Source organism: Palaemon carinicauda, chromosome 44, assembly GCF_036898095.1.
Source record: "Palaemon carinicauda isolate YSFRI2023 chromosome 44, ASM3689809v2, whole genome shotgun sequence".
Taxonomy (NCBI): Eukaryota; Metazoa; Arthropoda; class Malacostraca; order Decapoda; family Palaemonidae; genus Palaemon; species Palaemon carinicauda.
The window spans coordinates 45,493,582-45,508,581 of NC_090768.1; the positions used below are offsets into that span (position 1 = coordinate 45,493,582).

At 33.9% G+C, this 15,000-nt stretch overlaps 1 protein-coding gene across 2 annotated transcripts in view; it reads left to right on the forward strand.

Annotated features, from left to right (window-relative positions):
• The window catches only part of ChT (choline transporter), a 104,228-nt gene that overhangs the window by 334 nt on the left and 88,894 nt on the right, over positions 1-15,000 (forward strand). For both annotated transcript variants that reach the window (XM_068366377.1, XM_068366376.1), the window contains exon 1: positions 1-1,214. This exon is cut by the window's left edge. The gene's annotated coding sequence lies outside the window, so the exon portion shown is untranslated. The remainder of the gene's footprint in view (positions 1,215-15,000) is intronic.

The following is a 15,000-nucleotide window of genomic DNA, read 5'->3' on the forward strand; positions in this document are numbered from 1 at the left end:
TGTGCGTTGGCGGCACACCTGTACTTAAAGTTGAGTCTGGGGCCCGCTAGGTGGCAGCGTTATCGTGAGAGGTTGTCGATTGGCGGGCAAAGCAGGCGCGGGCCGTACGAGGTGGATCAAGCCTTCCAGGAGGGGAACCTACGCACCTCCTCCACCCTGGAATCCAGGTCAGCGAGAGCCTATTCATGCGGACCTGCGTTGGCTGGAACGATACCAAAAGGGCGTCAATCGCTTTCGAAAAGTGATAAGAGTGAACGTGAAGGAAAGATCTCAGTGACAGCACAATATCATCGGTGTTAGTGATCAGAGAAAAGAATCCAACAAAAGAGAGGTTGCTTGGCTGGTAGCGCCATTGATTCCAGGATCTAGAACCCTCAAAGACCAAAACCCGTCATGGTCGCTTTGGTGTTCCAGTCGAAAGTATCCTTCCTGTAAATTCCTTTTCCATATAACCTGATAAATGTTAACTTTAGTGCAAGTGCTGTGTTGTGTCAAGGTAAATGTGTGGATTAGGTTTTAAATTAAAGAACACCCCTTCGAAAAAGACTTCTCTGCGTTGGGGTGACTGCTGTGGCATTCCGGCGAGTTCCAGTCACTACCGACGGGATGTGATATGACTATCCCTCCCTGACCCGCGCTGCTGCTGCTGCTGCTGCTCCTGCTGCCCCAGCACCCTACTCCTCCCTCTGCTGCTGCTCTTCGTCTCTACGCAATCTTCGTAAAAGAGGGTTAGCGTCGTGAATCTTCTACAACTGCAGTTTATATAGGTACTCTTAAACTCTCAAAGTTCTCCTGTCACTTACGAAAGGACAACTAGAAAATTTTTCTGCCTCATTGCTTCTTGATACTGCTAAAGCAAAACACTTTTCAGATGCTCTGCTTGTTATCTGCAAATCTTCTTGATATTTAAAACAGAAATAGACCTGAACCAAGCAAATAACCACAGCCTCAAGTTAATTGTTTAAACGAAGGAAAGGTCTTCCAAAACAAAACTATTAGAATAAAGAAGAAAACGAAACAAAAATTCTTTTGAGGTGAATTGAAAAAACAAGCAAACATTTTGAAAAATAATACTGTTATTTTTGTTAAAAAGAGAAAGAATATTTTCATTCACTGAAGTTTTGTAAAAGCTTTCTGAAGATTATTTTTTTGAGGAAAAAATTCCCTTACGACTATTTTAATAAGCAAGTCTCCTCGAGCATTGTCTTTCACAGGTGAGTTGTTCTTTTGTACTTTACTCTTCATAATGAATCTTTATTGTTTTAAATTCTCATTACGACATCTAACTCATCAACATGGTTATAACCTTTGTAACAAGTTTTTATATATCATAAGAAGCAAGACTAAACTATTTATTTTCACAATTCTAATGTAATGCATTTATGTTTTCACTTACAATTCATTAATTAACAAATGTGTATTTAAATAATGGAAAGATTTAAAAATGAAAGATGAAATCTCCAGACATTTGATTACTAGACTCGTACAGTATCTCATTTTATATCAGTTACCCCTGCTTCTTCCATTACTATCATCATTTACAGTTGTATCAATACTACATTGTTTTCATTGAAGATTCTGTTTATGTCAGACTGTCATAGTCAAAGGTTTTCTCCTTGTTACAAATGTGTTAGAGAAACTGTATCAAAATGAAATTATATAGAAAAACTTTTCACATACCATTTATCATACATTTGTGGAATAATCAATGTTCAATAATATAAATAAAAAAAATATAAGCTAAAAAAATACTCCCCTTAACATTATGTAACCAATACATTGAAGACTTGAAAAAAGTAAATCTAATAAACCCAAACGTTAGAACACAGGGTACTGTGACCTTCCTGGGGAACACCAACGTTTGTTCATTATATAATCTATACATTAAGCTGACTTGTCATAAACAAATTGTACTTGGAAAATTGGTCATATTCCTTGACTGCTTACTTCAAAAAGAGATTAGTAACATATTCAGAATATAACACAAACATATCCTGTACATATACATACATACATAAACACACATATAGGTGTATATATATATATATATATATATATATATATATATATATATATATATATATATATATATATATATATATATACATACACAGATATATACTCTCTCTCTCTCTCTCTCTCTCTCTCTCTCTCTCTCTCTCTCTCTCTCTCTCTCTCTCTCTCTCTCTCTCTCTGTATATAAATATAGGGCAGATAATTATGCTAGTTTTACATGTTGTTTCTATCTGTATGGAGTGACAATAAAAGAAAAAAGCACACCAGCCACTAACACATTTATACTTTAAATACTGAGCTGAGTGAATCTATATATATATATATATATATATATATATATATATATATATATATATATATATATATATATATATATATATATATATATATATCATCAGTCGTTGCTCGTCCGCTAAAGGACAAAGGCCTGATCCATGTCCTTCCACTTGCGTCTGTGTATGGTTTTCCATGCCAGTCAATACCTAAAAATTTTCTTAGCTCGTCAATCCAGTCTTCTCTTTCTTTACCTACTTCTTTTGCAACCTTTAGGGACCCATTCCCTGATTCTTTTTGTCTATCTATTATCTGCCATTCTTATTTATATGTCCTGCCTGTGTCCACTCATTTTTCAAACATGTTAGAATATCCTCTACTCTAGTTTGCTCTCGTATCCATATTGCTCTTTACCTGTCTCTGTGTGTTATTTCCATCATTAATATTTCCACAGATCCTTGAGTTGTAACTAGCTTATGGACTAAGCTTTTATTAAGGCTCCAAGTTTCTAATGCATAAGTTAATACTGATAGGAGCATCTGATTAAATAGTTTTATTTTTAGAGAAAAGGGCATTTTACATTCGATAATCTCATTTTCTTTACCAAAGGTCCTCCCTCACATGCTTATCCTTTCTTTCAATTTTGATCTCATGTCTTGAGTATGTCATAATTATACTGTATATATTCATTAACTATCTCTAGAGGTTCTTCCATAACCTTTATTTGTTGTCTCTGCATTTTCATTGAACACTATCTTAGTTTAACTCATTCATTTTCAGTCCTACATTTCTGCTGTCTCTCTTCAAATCTTGTATCATCTTTTGCAATTCCCACGATTCCCTAAATAGAACTACTGTATACCGTCTCCATATATGAAATTGTTAATGTATTTGCCATTGATGTTAATTCCAACATTTGCCCAATCTTTCATGACTGCTGAAGTTTTGATAGAATCAAAAGCTTTCTCATAGTCTATAAATGCCATACATAGTGGTTTGCTATCCATCTATTATCAACAGCATTGTTAGGCTATCTTCTGCTGCTGCTTTGCCTCTTTTCATGCCCTTTAATGTATTCTTTACTTCTACTAATGTTACTGTTGGTACTGGTTCAGGTATTTCATTATAGCCATTTTATATATATATATATATATATATATATATATATATATATATATATATATATATATATATATATATATATATATATAGGAGAGAGACGATCTGAACGGATTCAAGCACCCTTATTATTAAAAAAAAAATAAAAAAAAATAAATAAAAAATAAAACTGCACAAGCAGCTTAGAGTGGAGGAGAAGGAGCAGGAGAAGCTGCAAGCTACCCCCCCCCATATATATATATATATATATATATATATATATATATATATATATATATATATATATATACCTATATATATATAGGAGCAGGAGAAGCTGCAAGCTGCCCCCCCATATATATATATATACCTATATATATATATATATATATATATATATATATATATATATATATATATATATATATATATATAATCAGAAACTTGCTCTTTATTATGTAGGGGAGATGGGCCTCCTAGGCAGTGGGTGGCTCCAAAGAAAAAATATCACAACGTTCATCACCCCATCCTTACAGAACTATGGATGAACTTGCCGTGCAATAAAATTTTAATAGCATTCATTGCTTCCTACACTAATACAAAAGTCTCATCAAGACTATGCTAAAGCCTAGTTCATACCTACATTATATTTCAACATCAAATTGTTTCCCCCAACTAAGGGAGGCTTGAAAAAGTTAAAATACCAACACAATGGTTACTACCAAATTCCGAAACTGCTGTTAAATTACGAAACATTCTTACATTTCCTCTCACACACATACATACATACGCGCGCGCGCACACACACACACACACACACACATATATATATATATATATATATATATATATATATATATATATATATATATATACTGTATATATATATATATATATATTATATATATATATGTATATATATATGCATATATGTTTATATGTATGTGTGTATATACTGTATATATAGATGTTTTATTCTAATTCCAGTTTTCTGCTGTACCTGTACAGGTTATGGGGCTGCAAACCTCAACATCCAGTTATTTGGTAACTTTTACATAACTCAAAGAGAATGTCATTATTTTCTTTTCATGTCACCCCACAAACTTTGAAAGCTTGTCTCTCTTTAGCCCCGGAAATTTTTTTACTATTTATAGTATATTTCCTATCATCAAGGGCTCCAAAATAATATATTTGGCATTCATTTCCCTATTATCGCCAGAGACGTATGGGGTACTTTGACTGACCAGGTTGTACTACATTGGATCGGTCTCTCTGGTTACAGTTCATTTTTTCTTTGCCTACACATACACCGAATAGTCTGGCCTATTCTTTACATATTCTCCTCTGTGCTCATACACCTGACAACACTGAGATTACCAAAAAATTCTTCTTCACCCAAGGGGTTACTGCACTGTCATTGTTAAGAGGCCACTTTCCTCTAGGTAAAGGTAGAAGAAACTCTTTAGCTATGGTAAGCAGCTCTTCTAGGAGAAGGACACTCCAAAATCAAACCATTGTTCTCTAGTCTAGGGTAGTGCCATAGCCTCTGTACCATGGTCTTCCACTGTCTTGGATTAGAGTTCTCTTGCTTGAGGGTACACTCGGGCACACTATTCTATCTTATTTCTCTTCTTGTTTTGTTAAGGTTTTTATAGTTTATATAGGAGATATTTATTCTAATATTGTTATTGTTCTTAAAATATTTTATTTTTCCTTGTATCCTTCCCTCACTGAGCTATTTTCCCTGTTGGATCCCCCTTGGCTTAAAGCATCCTGCTTTCTAATTAGGGTTGTAGCTTAGCAGGTAATAATAATAATAATAATGTTATCATAATTATTATTATTATTATTATATTATTATTATTACCAGCTCGGCTATAACTCTAGTTGGAAAAGAAAGATGCTAGAAGCTCAAGGGCTCCATCTGGGAAAATAGCCCAGTGAGGAAAGGAAACAAGGAAATAAATAAAATATAAGAGAGGAATAAACAATGAAAAGAAAATATTTCAACAACATTAAATTAGATCCATCACATATAAACTGTAAACACTTGAAGCAAACAAGACGAAGAGAAATAAGATAGAACAGCATGCCCGAGAACACCCCAAGTAAAAGAACTTTAATCCATACAGTGGGAGCCCATGGTACATAGGCTATGACACTACCCAAGACCAGAGAACAATGATTTGATTTTGCAGTAGTTAACCCCTCGAGCAAAGAAGAATTGTTTGGTAATCTCAGTGTTGTCATGTGTATGAGGACAGAGGAGAATGTGGTAAGAATAGGCCAGACTATACGATGTATGTGCAGGGAAAGACAAAATGAGCCGTAACCAGAGAGAGGGATCCAATGTAGTACGATCTGGCCAGCCAAAGGCCCCAATAACTTACTACTGGTACTATCTCAGCGGGTGGCTGGTGCCCTGGCCAACCTACTACCTACTGAAGTTACATAACATCTGTTGGCAATTCATGGAACCGGATAGTCGATGGTATACCTACTATTAGACAATAAAAAATCTCTTTAAATAGACTCTTCTGAAGTATTGCTCTTTTAAGAGAGGCTAACTTGTTATGTAGGAGTTAGTTTCTCTCAAAAGTTTCAAAATGAAAACGACTGTGTCCTGGCCAAACTTTTAAGAATTACCCGCCCACAAGCATGGTGATTGACTGCCACCTTCTCACAGCTGATCCATGTAAACATATAAATAGGATTATAGGTAATTATGATACCTTAAATAGTGACCCATGCAGCTGGTGTGCGCAGCACATCTATGTACCGCTTACCAGAGCAGAGTAACAATGAGATCAATCTTTATTTACTAGCTAAGAGAGTCACGATGGAGCAGACTATTTGAGTGGTGACTAATCATGATGCTTGTGGGAGGAGCAGTTAAAGATTTTGGGCTGGACACAGTTCGTAGCTTTAATTTAGATTACAGAACACTGAGTTACTTCCTACAGCAGCAGTATCCAGTTAGACGGACTCACCTGCCTCTCCTTTATGAAAATGAAGAGTGGGTGTTAAATTTAAATGAAAAATGAAATCAACAGCATCTAGGATATAGGAAGAATCGGTAGTGTTAGAAATAAGGAAAAATGGGTTTAAATGGCTGGTCAAACGGGTTTCTTCATTCTAAAAAAAAAATTAAGGACTGTAAGTTGGGAGGGAAGAGGAATGGGAGACCTAGAAAGCAAAAGATAAGTATTATATGTTGTTAGAAAAGCAGGGTCCTAATACAATGGAAGTATGAGTTCTTATAACATATTGATAAAAAGTATACTGCGTGTGCGGGAACTAGATGTGCTGCTGATGAGCCTTCTGTATAGCCATGGATGTGGAAAATTTCTGCACTTGAGGCTTTCTCTTTGAGTTTTGAATACAGAATGAACTCCATGGCCAATATTTCCAAAGCATAGCCACATCAAGAACATATAGCCTGTTAAACATCCATTCTCACACTGTGTCTATTCTCATCCATTTTATCCATATGTCCAAACCACCTTAAAATTCTGTCATCTGTCCTCCCATCCGCTACACAACGAATTTTACCGCATTTATGTATCGTCACATTTGCCTTCCAATCAATTCTTTCTTTCATCACACATGCTGGAAAATTGAGTTGCAACAAATTCAACCTGTATTCTCTTATTCATTCTGACTCATTACTGACACTTCACTTTCATAAATGATAAATTACTCAAAAGTCCATTCATGTATTCAAACCTTGGCTACCACAGACAATTCAAGTCAGTTTTCAATATTTTGCACCTAATTTGCCACCTATTTTACTTTTACTATATAATCTACTCCTGTTATCATCAACCTTTTCCATTATTTTACTCCCCATACTAACATATTTTTCTTCATTCTCCTCCTTTCAATTTACCATCACAACCTTATGCTTTCTCATGTTGACTCAACATTCTATTTTTGCAAACATACGAAAAAAATTTCTAGTTTTTGTAAGTTACTCTTCACTGTTCTCAATCAACACAATATCATCTGAAAACATTAACCCTTCTACACTCCAATCCCAACTCATTTTTTTTCTTATCTCAATTGCGTACTTACAACTGTTATTATGTTTTCGTAGACCTCTTATATTGCCCCCTTCATGCTATACTAATTGATTATTGGATATTCCCCTCATTGTTTCAGAACCAATTTAATACCCATCCTGTCCTTCCCTTACCTACATATTAAAACACACGTTTTACTTACATCATAAAAATTTTCAACAAATTTCAATAACTTAATCTTCTATGCTATACATTCCAACTGCCATCATCATTTTCTTCCTCCATGTATATCACGCATGCGCCTTTTTCTTTACACACATATATAAACACATACATACACACATACATACATACATATATATATATATATATATATATATATATATATATATATATATATATATATATATATATATATATATGCGAAAAAATGTATCGATCGTTATATATGCAGCTTAAGAAGAACTGGAAGAATAAGAACAGTAGAGATACTGTACGTAATGCAGAGTAAAAGGTTGGATCTACGAGTTTATAAAAGGTTTGGGCCTTTAGAAAAATTGGGAGACGACAGATTGGTGAAAGGAGTGTATGATTAGGTAGAAAATGAAGAAAAGAGGAAGCTTAATTAGCACTGAACAGATGAAATGACAAATATTAGATTGAAATCATTAGAGTACATGTAGGGTAGAAGGTAAATAGCGTTGGTAATTAACCTTTTACGTATATGTATGAAATAGATAATGTTCCATTAGCATTGTGCCTCAGGGGCTCATACCTGATTTAGAAGTTAAGGTGTTGCTTGTCCTATGGAGTCATGCATTGTTATTACTTTTTATATTTGCAAAGATTGTTTGCCTAAAATGGACTTAACGAATGGTTTTCCCAAAATTTAAGACGCGCGTAAGTAGTTTTTCGAAACCGGAAGTAATTCATGAGTTTGCTTGCAGATTTTATTACAGAGTATCCACACATCATTCCCAAATAAAGTATTCGTTCATGACATATTTCCCTGAAATATAAGTAATTCAGGATTTGAGTTCCTAAAATATTGTAACATGGCTCATTTTCATGTAAGGCAAACCATTCTTGTTTCAATAATATGATAGTTGAAGAAAGATTTCTCATTAAAATGAGGGTGATTCCAGGTGAAGACAAAATCTGGTTTTTTCCTTTTAATGGTATTTAAAGCTTACTTTTCTAAAATGAGGGTATCCCTATGGTTTATTTACCTGGTATGGAGATAACTTACGATCTATTTTATAAAATATCAAGATAAACCATGGCTTGTTCACTTGGAAAAAAAATTGTGACGTTTCAGTTAATAAAAGTAGTTTATGGAATTTATTCCTCGACACGAAGGTAACTGACAGGTTGGTAAATTCATTGATTCCCTGAAATGTAACTCTCCTTTTCATGCAATACTGGTAATTGTTAATAATATTGCTCTTCAGAAATATCAGAGAATCTCACATTAAGTATGTGACCATGTCACATAATAACGCTTGATATTACTTTATCTATCCAAAGTTATCACAAGAGTATTTTCTAAAGATAAAAGTGGAGACATTACACCAATTCTGACATGTAGGGTTAACTTTATCTTGGTATTTCTGGTGATTCAATACCTCTCCAAATAACAATTTTTCGCTTTGAGGATACGAAAATCCATGGGATGTTTAGTTAATATTGTCATTTGTCATCGCAGTTGTTGATCACATAAGTATGTTCCAAATTTTACCATAAACTGCACAGATTAGTGTGAAGTACCTTGCTAAAGGGTACCGACAGACGCAATCTTGTTTCTTTTGATATTTTTTTCTGGTTATTCAAAATGCTGTTGTAAAGTTAAATCAATGTGGAATACTTTCTTTGTAAAATATTCAGTCACAGCTCTCTCATTTCCAGTTTTCTAATCATTTTAAAAGTTTTGATTTTTTAATTTCAAATCCATAAATATTGGTCATGCATAGTTTACAATATAATCCAAAAGGAAAATCTATGCCTTGCATGGTGCCCCAATAATTCATGTTTCCAAACAAGTATGAATTTTTATTGGATCTATAATTCCATGCTATCGACTTTGTTGAAGTCGATGACTCTTACATAGCAAGTTCTTCTTTTCCGTATCGACTTCAGAATAAAATCTTTTGAAATATTTCATTGCATAACATCCAATCTTTTAACTATCCCTTTGGAATCAAAACTGAACCGTAACCCTTCAACTGATTAACCCACCTCTCCCCCCAAAGAAACCAAGTAGATTATTCATGTGTGTGTGAAATATTACAATAAGTTTTTAGCATCATGCTTTCAAGTTTGACCTGTCTTTTCCATCTGAACCACTGTTCTCTGAAAATATTAAATAAACTTTCTACCTATAATTACTACTCATTTTATCGTACAACACATAAGTGATTGGCCAAATACATAGTCATCATACTATGCATGTCTTAAGAGCCTTTTCTTGGCCAAACAGGGATGACACTATTTGGTTGCCTTTTAGAGAAATAATTTTGGACATTATTGTATCCCCAATAATTTCAGATACAAAGCAGAAACAGAGTTCAGTTTAGGGGCTTCTGATCAATTAGTCAAATCACACTGGGATTCTAGTGTACAGCTCAATATGGAAGCCTTCTCTTATTTCCAGTTATGTTCTGGTCCAGGTTATTATATTAAGGCAGCTAAATACCAAAACGTGTCCTTACATCTCCCAAATTTTTGTTTTACAACTGTAATGGGAATAAATACCTTCCTATTAATCATTGGAAAAGAAGTGTGCGGCCAGTCTAGGGCAAATTAATGGAGAAAATAAGAGCGAGATTGCTACCCAATATATGTCTGAAACTAGTACTAACCCCAACCTATAAAAAACAATATCAAACACAGATTATAGTGTGTTCTATCCCAAAGGAAATTATCAAAATTAGGACTAATGAACAACCTTTGTTTAACAATTTACGTAGACGGTCATTTCTTGATGAATGGAAATGGAACACCTCAGTTAAACCTGTATAAGATAAATGAAATTCACGATGGACAATATAATACTTATATTTGCTGATAGAAATTGTTATATAAATATAAAATTTATTTTCAATAACGGTTGTCTGGGATTCATTTCTCTAGAATCAGCATATTTTATTTTTACTTTTAAACAGATTTTTTTTCTTCAGGAGGTATTTCTTAGATATGCCAATTTGAATGGAGGATAAAAGAATTTTGGCAACAAATTACAAACCAATTTCCTTACTATAGTAGTCTCCCATTTTGGTCAATACATACTTATTTCATGACACGTACTTTGCCCACGGGAAGCAACTGGGCAATTTCAGTGTAACACTACTCCGATCTATTTACATTAATCAGGCGATTGGTGATCCCAGAATTGCTAAAACAAGATTGAAGGATGTCCGCACTTTAGATATACCGGGTACGTAAACAATCAAATGCATTTAAATTTGTTATTTCAAAAGTTGGAGCTGTTTTTATTCTAAGTAACCAGCACAAAGTTAATATCTTTTCTTCTCGTGAGCGTAGAATTGCCATAAATCTAGTTTCACACAGCACTGTGCTGTAACCTTTGATTTTTCTACTAGTTCTGATGGAATCGTTGCTGGCCTTGAATATGCGATAGTACGCTACAGTATGCAACTCATGCTGTTGTTATTCACACTCCTCGATATGCTAAATGAAATGGCTGGGAGCGTAAGCAAGGTCATAACAAATCAATTAAAAATAAATTGAGGTCAGCGAGATATATAGGCTATAACTTCATCATAAAACTTCATGTTGAGATTTAGCTTTGCGCTTTAGTGTTTATCCACAACACTATTTAATTATTCAGATTATTTCAAAACACGTTCATCTGTAGTAATTAAAAATGCACAAATTTAATGCTGTCAGAAAATTAAATAGTTTTTAGGTTATTTTTTATTCAACAATGTTGATTATTTTAAAGTAACATCTTTCTGATCTTCTGTTAAACTACGAACATGGTATTTCTCGTCATTTTCGAAGTTCCAATACAGTAGTGTAATATTTTACTTGGCCTCCATCACACGAGTAACTTCAACACGAAACATCCACTTTAATTTACATCTGCAATTGCAGAGGGCTCCTTGCTTGTTACAATATAGGTATGTCATGTCAATTTTTTCACAATGTCACACTTCTCAGTAGCCATCCCGATTTCTTTCATACCTTTTAACTTAAACTATGGAAAACTTGTTCTGGCAGCTGTATGGAGGCTGATGCCCATACGTGTAAGATACCTAATAAAATTCTCAATTATTTCCAATTACACACACACACACACACACACACATATTTATATATATATATATATATATATATATATATATATATATATATATATATATATATATATATATATATATATATATATTTATATATATATATATATATATACATACATACATACATACATACATACATACATACATACATACATATGTTCTTTTTTATTTTAAAATTAATTCTTATATACTTACACTTAGTTCAACTGTAGCCTTTCTATTATATTCATAATAGTCTACATTGGAGTTTTTTTCTGACTGATTTTATATTTCTAGCAACTGTATAACAATCGTCATTGCGAGGATAAAAAAGACGTTACCTTCAATAAAATAGATGATTGGATGTAGTCCAAATCTTTACAAATATCATGCATCTTGAAAAAAAATGGTCCCACACCATACACAAAAATAGAACTGGTTAAGTGAAAAGATGAAATTTGTTGCTCCTTTCACTTATATGAAATGGAATGGTTCAGAGATATTAAAGTAATGTTTTCCTCCCTTCACACGCGAGACATGAAACTGTTGCTCCTCACTGCAGTTACCAGAGAGGGAATGGTTATGAAGAAAAAAAAATGTATGAAAACTAGGAGTGCAGATTTTTGTTAGGAAAACAGACTTCATAAAATGTATGATTAACATTTGCTTTGAAATGTAATTGAAAAACGTGATTTAATCATATCAGGATTGGAAGTAATTACAGTATATGAAGAGCAAAACTATTTAATGCTAAGTAATTTGAATTCCTAAAACCATATCTTGAGGAATTGTCACCCATCATCGACCAATTGTCTACTCAAGTAGAGGGAAAATTTCCTTTTTTATTGGAAAAGAACCATTAAGGCATGACTGACTGACGGACTGCACGACACGTGGTGGCTCACTTGCTTTCTTGGCAAGCAAATAAACCAATTATATCCCCAAACTGAAATGTGAATGGTACAATGGGAGGTTAAGATCAATTGATTCTCAAATCTACGAATTCTACAGAATATCGAATGATTATCTTGTATTCATCTAGAATCACAGGATTATGAAACTCGAACCTTCATGAAACTACCAGGTGAAGTCGGCTCTAGACAAGGATTTCGGATTGTATCACCAATAACTATAATGGTAGGGTCCTTGGTATCAACTAACTTCCTAATATATGAAATGTTTTAATAACCTCAACAGCAAGATGAAATACTGAAGTTTCTTGGGCTATAAAACTGAGGAGCTACAGTTAAAAATACAATAGAACAACCGTTAGTAAATGAAGATTAAAAACTCCGTGAAGATTTTATATGTTTATCTTTACGACAAGCTTAACTAAAACAGTAAAATAAATCAGAGGGACAGTGAAAAAAAGGAAATCCTAAACTGCATAAAAAAATGTAATGAAGTACAAACCTGGGAGGAAAATATTCTTTAAAGGTTAATATTTGAAACATGGAGTTTTGGTGAGATTGAGTAGAAATGACGAGATTCTAGCACTCGCGAAAAAATACAAAATGAAAAAACAATTAAAATAAATATTTTATAGAGATCGTCAGCACTTTATAGTTTCTATAATGTGAGCATAGGTAGAGATATTTCAGCATACAACAGTAATATTGTTAAAATTGAATCATCTTCAACATCTACGCCTATTGACGCAAAGGGCCTCGGTTAGATTTCGCCAGTCGTCTCTATCTCAAGCTTTTAAATCAATACTTCTCCATTCATCATCTCCTACTTCACTCTTCATAGTCCTCAGTTATGTAGGCCTGGGTCTTCCAACTCTTCTAGTGCCTTGTGGAGCCCAGATAAGAATTTGGTTAACTAATCTCTCCTAGAGAGTACGAAGAGCATTCCCAAACCATCTCCAACTACCCTTCACCATGATCTCATCCACATATGGTACTCGAGTAATCTCTCTTATCGTTTCATTTCTAATCCTGTCCTGTCATTTAACTCCCATTATTCTTCTGAGACCGTTCTCAAACCTTCAATATCTGTTGGAGATCGTTTCATTGTCATACCACGACTGATGTCCATACTGTAACACCGATCTCACTTAATTGATTTATAGCCTGGTTTTTATATGTAATTTCAGGCGATTTGATTTCCAAATTTTATCTAACCTAGCCTTAGCCTGGTTTGATTTCCAAATTTTACTTAACCTAGCCATAGTCTGATTTGCTTTTTTCAATCTTTCATTAAACTAAAATTCTAAAGATAATTTATTGGAGATCATAGTTCCTAAATATTTAAATGATTCTACCTCATTAATCCTTTCTCCTTCCAATGATATATCATCTTCCATTGAATATTCTATTCTGATCATCTCTGTCTTCTTTCTATTAATCTTAAGCCCAACGTCATGCGATATTTCACGTATTCTGGTAAGCAAGCCTTGCAAGTCCTGTGGTGTTCTGCTAATAAGGACAGCGTCATCACCATACTCTAGGGCAGCTAATTTCCTGTTATCAATCCAGTCCAACCCTTCTTCACAATCCCTAACTGTTCTATGCATTACAATATCCATGAGGAGGATAAAAAAACATTTGTAACAGCACATTCCCATGGAGTACTCCACTGTTCACTGGAAATTCATTTGATAGGACTCCACTAACATTAACTTTGCACTTGCTATGCTCATGAACAGACTTAATCAAATTTACATATTTAAGAGGAACTCCCTAATAACGTACGACTCTACACAAAATTGACCGGTGCACACTATCAAAGGCTTTTTCATAATCCAGGAATGCCATCAAAAGGGGATTTTTATATTCTACACATAGCTGTACCACATGTCTTAAAATGAAAATTTGGTTATTGCAACTTCTACTTTTTCTAAATCCTGCATGTTCCTCTCACAGCTTTGCATCAATCATTCTCTCTATATATTTTCATGACAACTGACGTAAGTGTAATACCTCTGTAATAATTGCAATCAGCCAGATCTCCCTCTTTTTTTGTCTTTTTCACCAACACTCCTAGCTCCCATTCATCAGGTTTTGCCTCTTCATGCCACATTCTACAAAATATCATTGTAAGTATTCTGGGAGTCACTTAAATTTCGGCCAGTATCATCTCATAAGTCATTCCATCGTATCCAGGAGCTTCCACCTCTTGAGTTTTTTAATGATAGCTTCGACTTCAAACACACTGAATTCATTCATGGGCACATCAAGGTCTTCCTCAGATTCAGGTATATCGATCAAATTATTCCCTTCTTATCTCCTATTCATGACCTCACTAAAGCGTTCCACCCAACGTTGCATTTCTTCATCTTCTGTTATTAT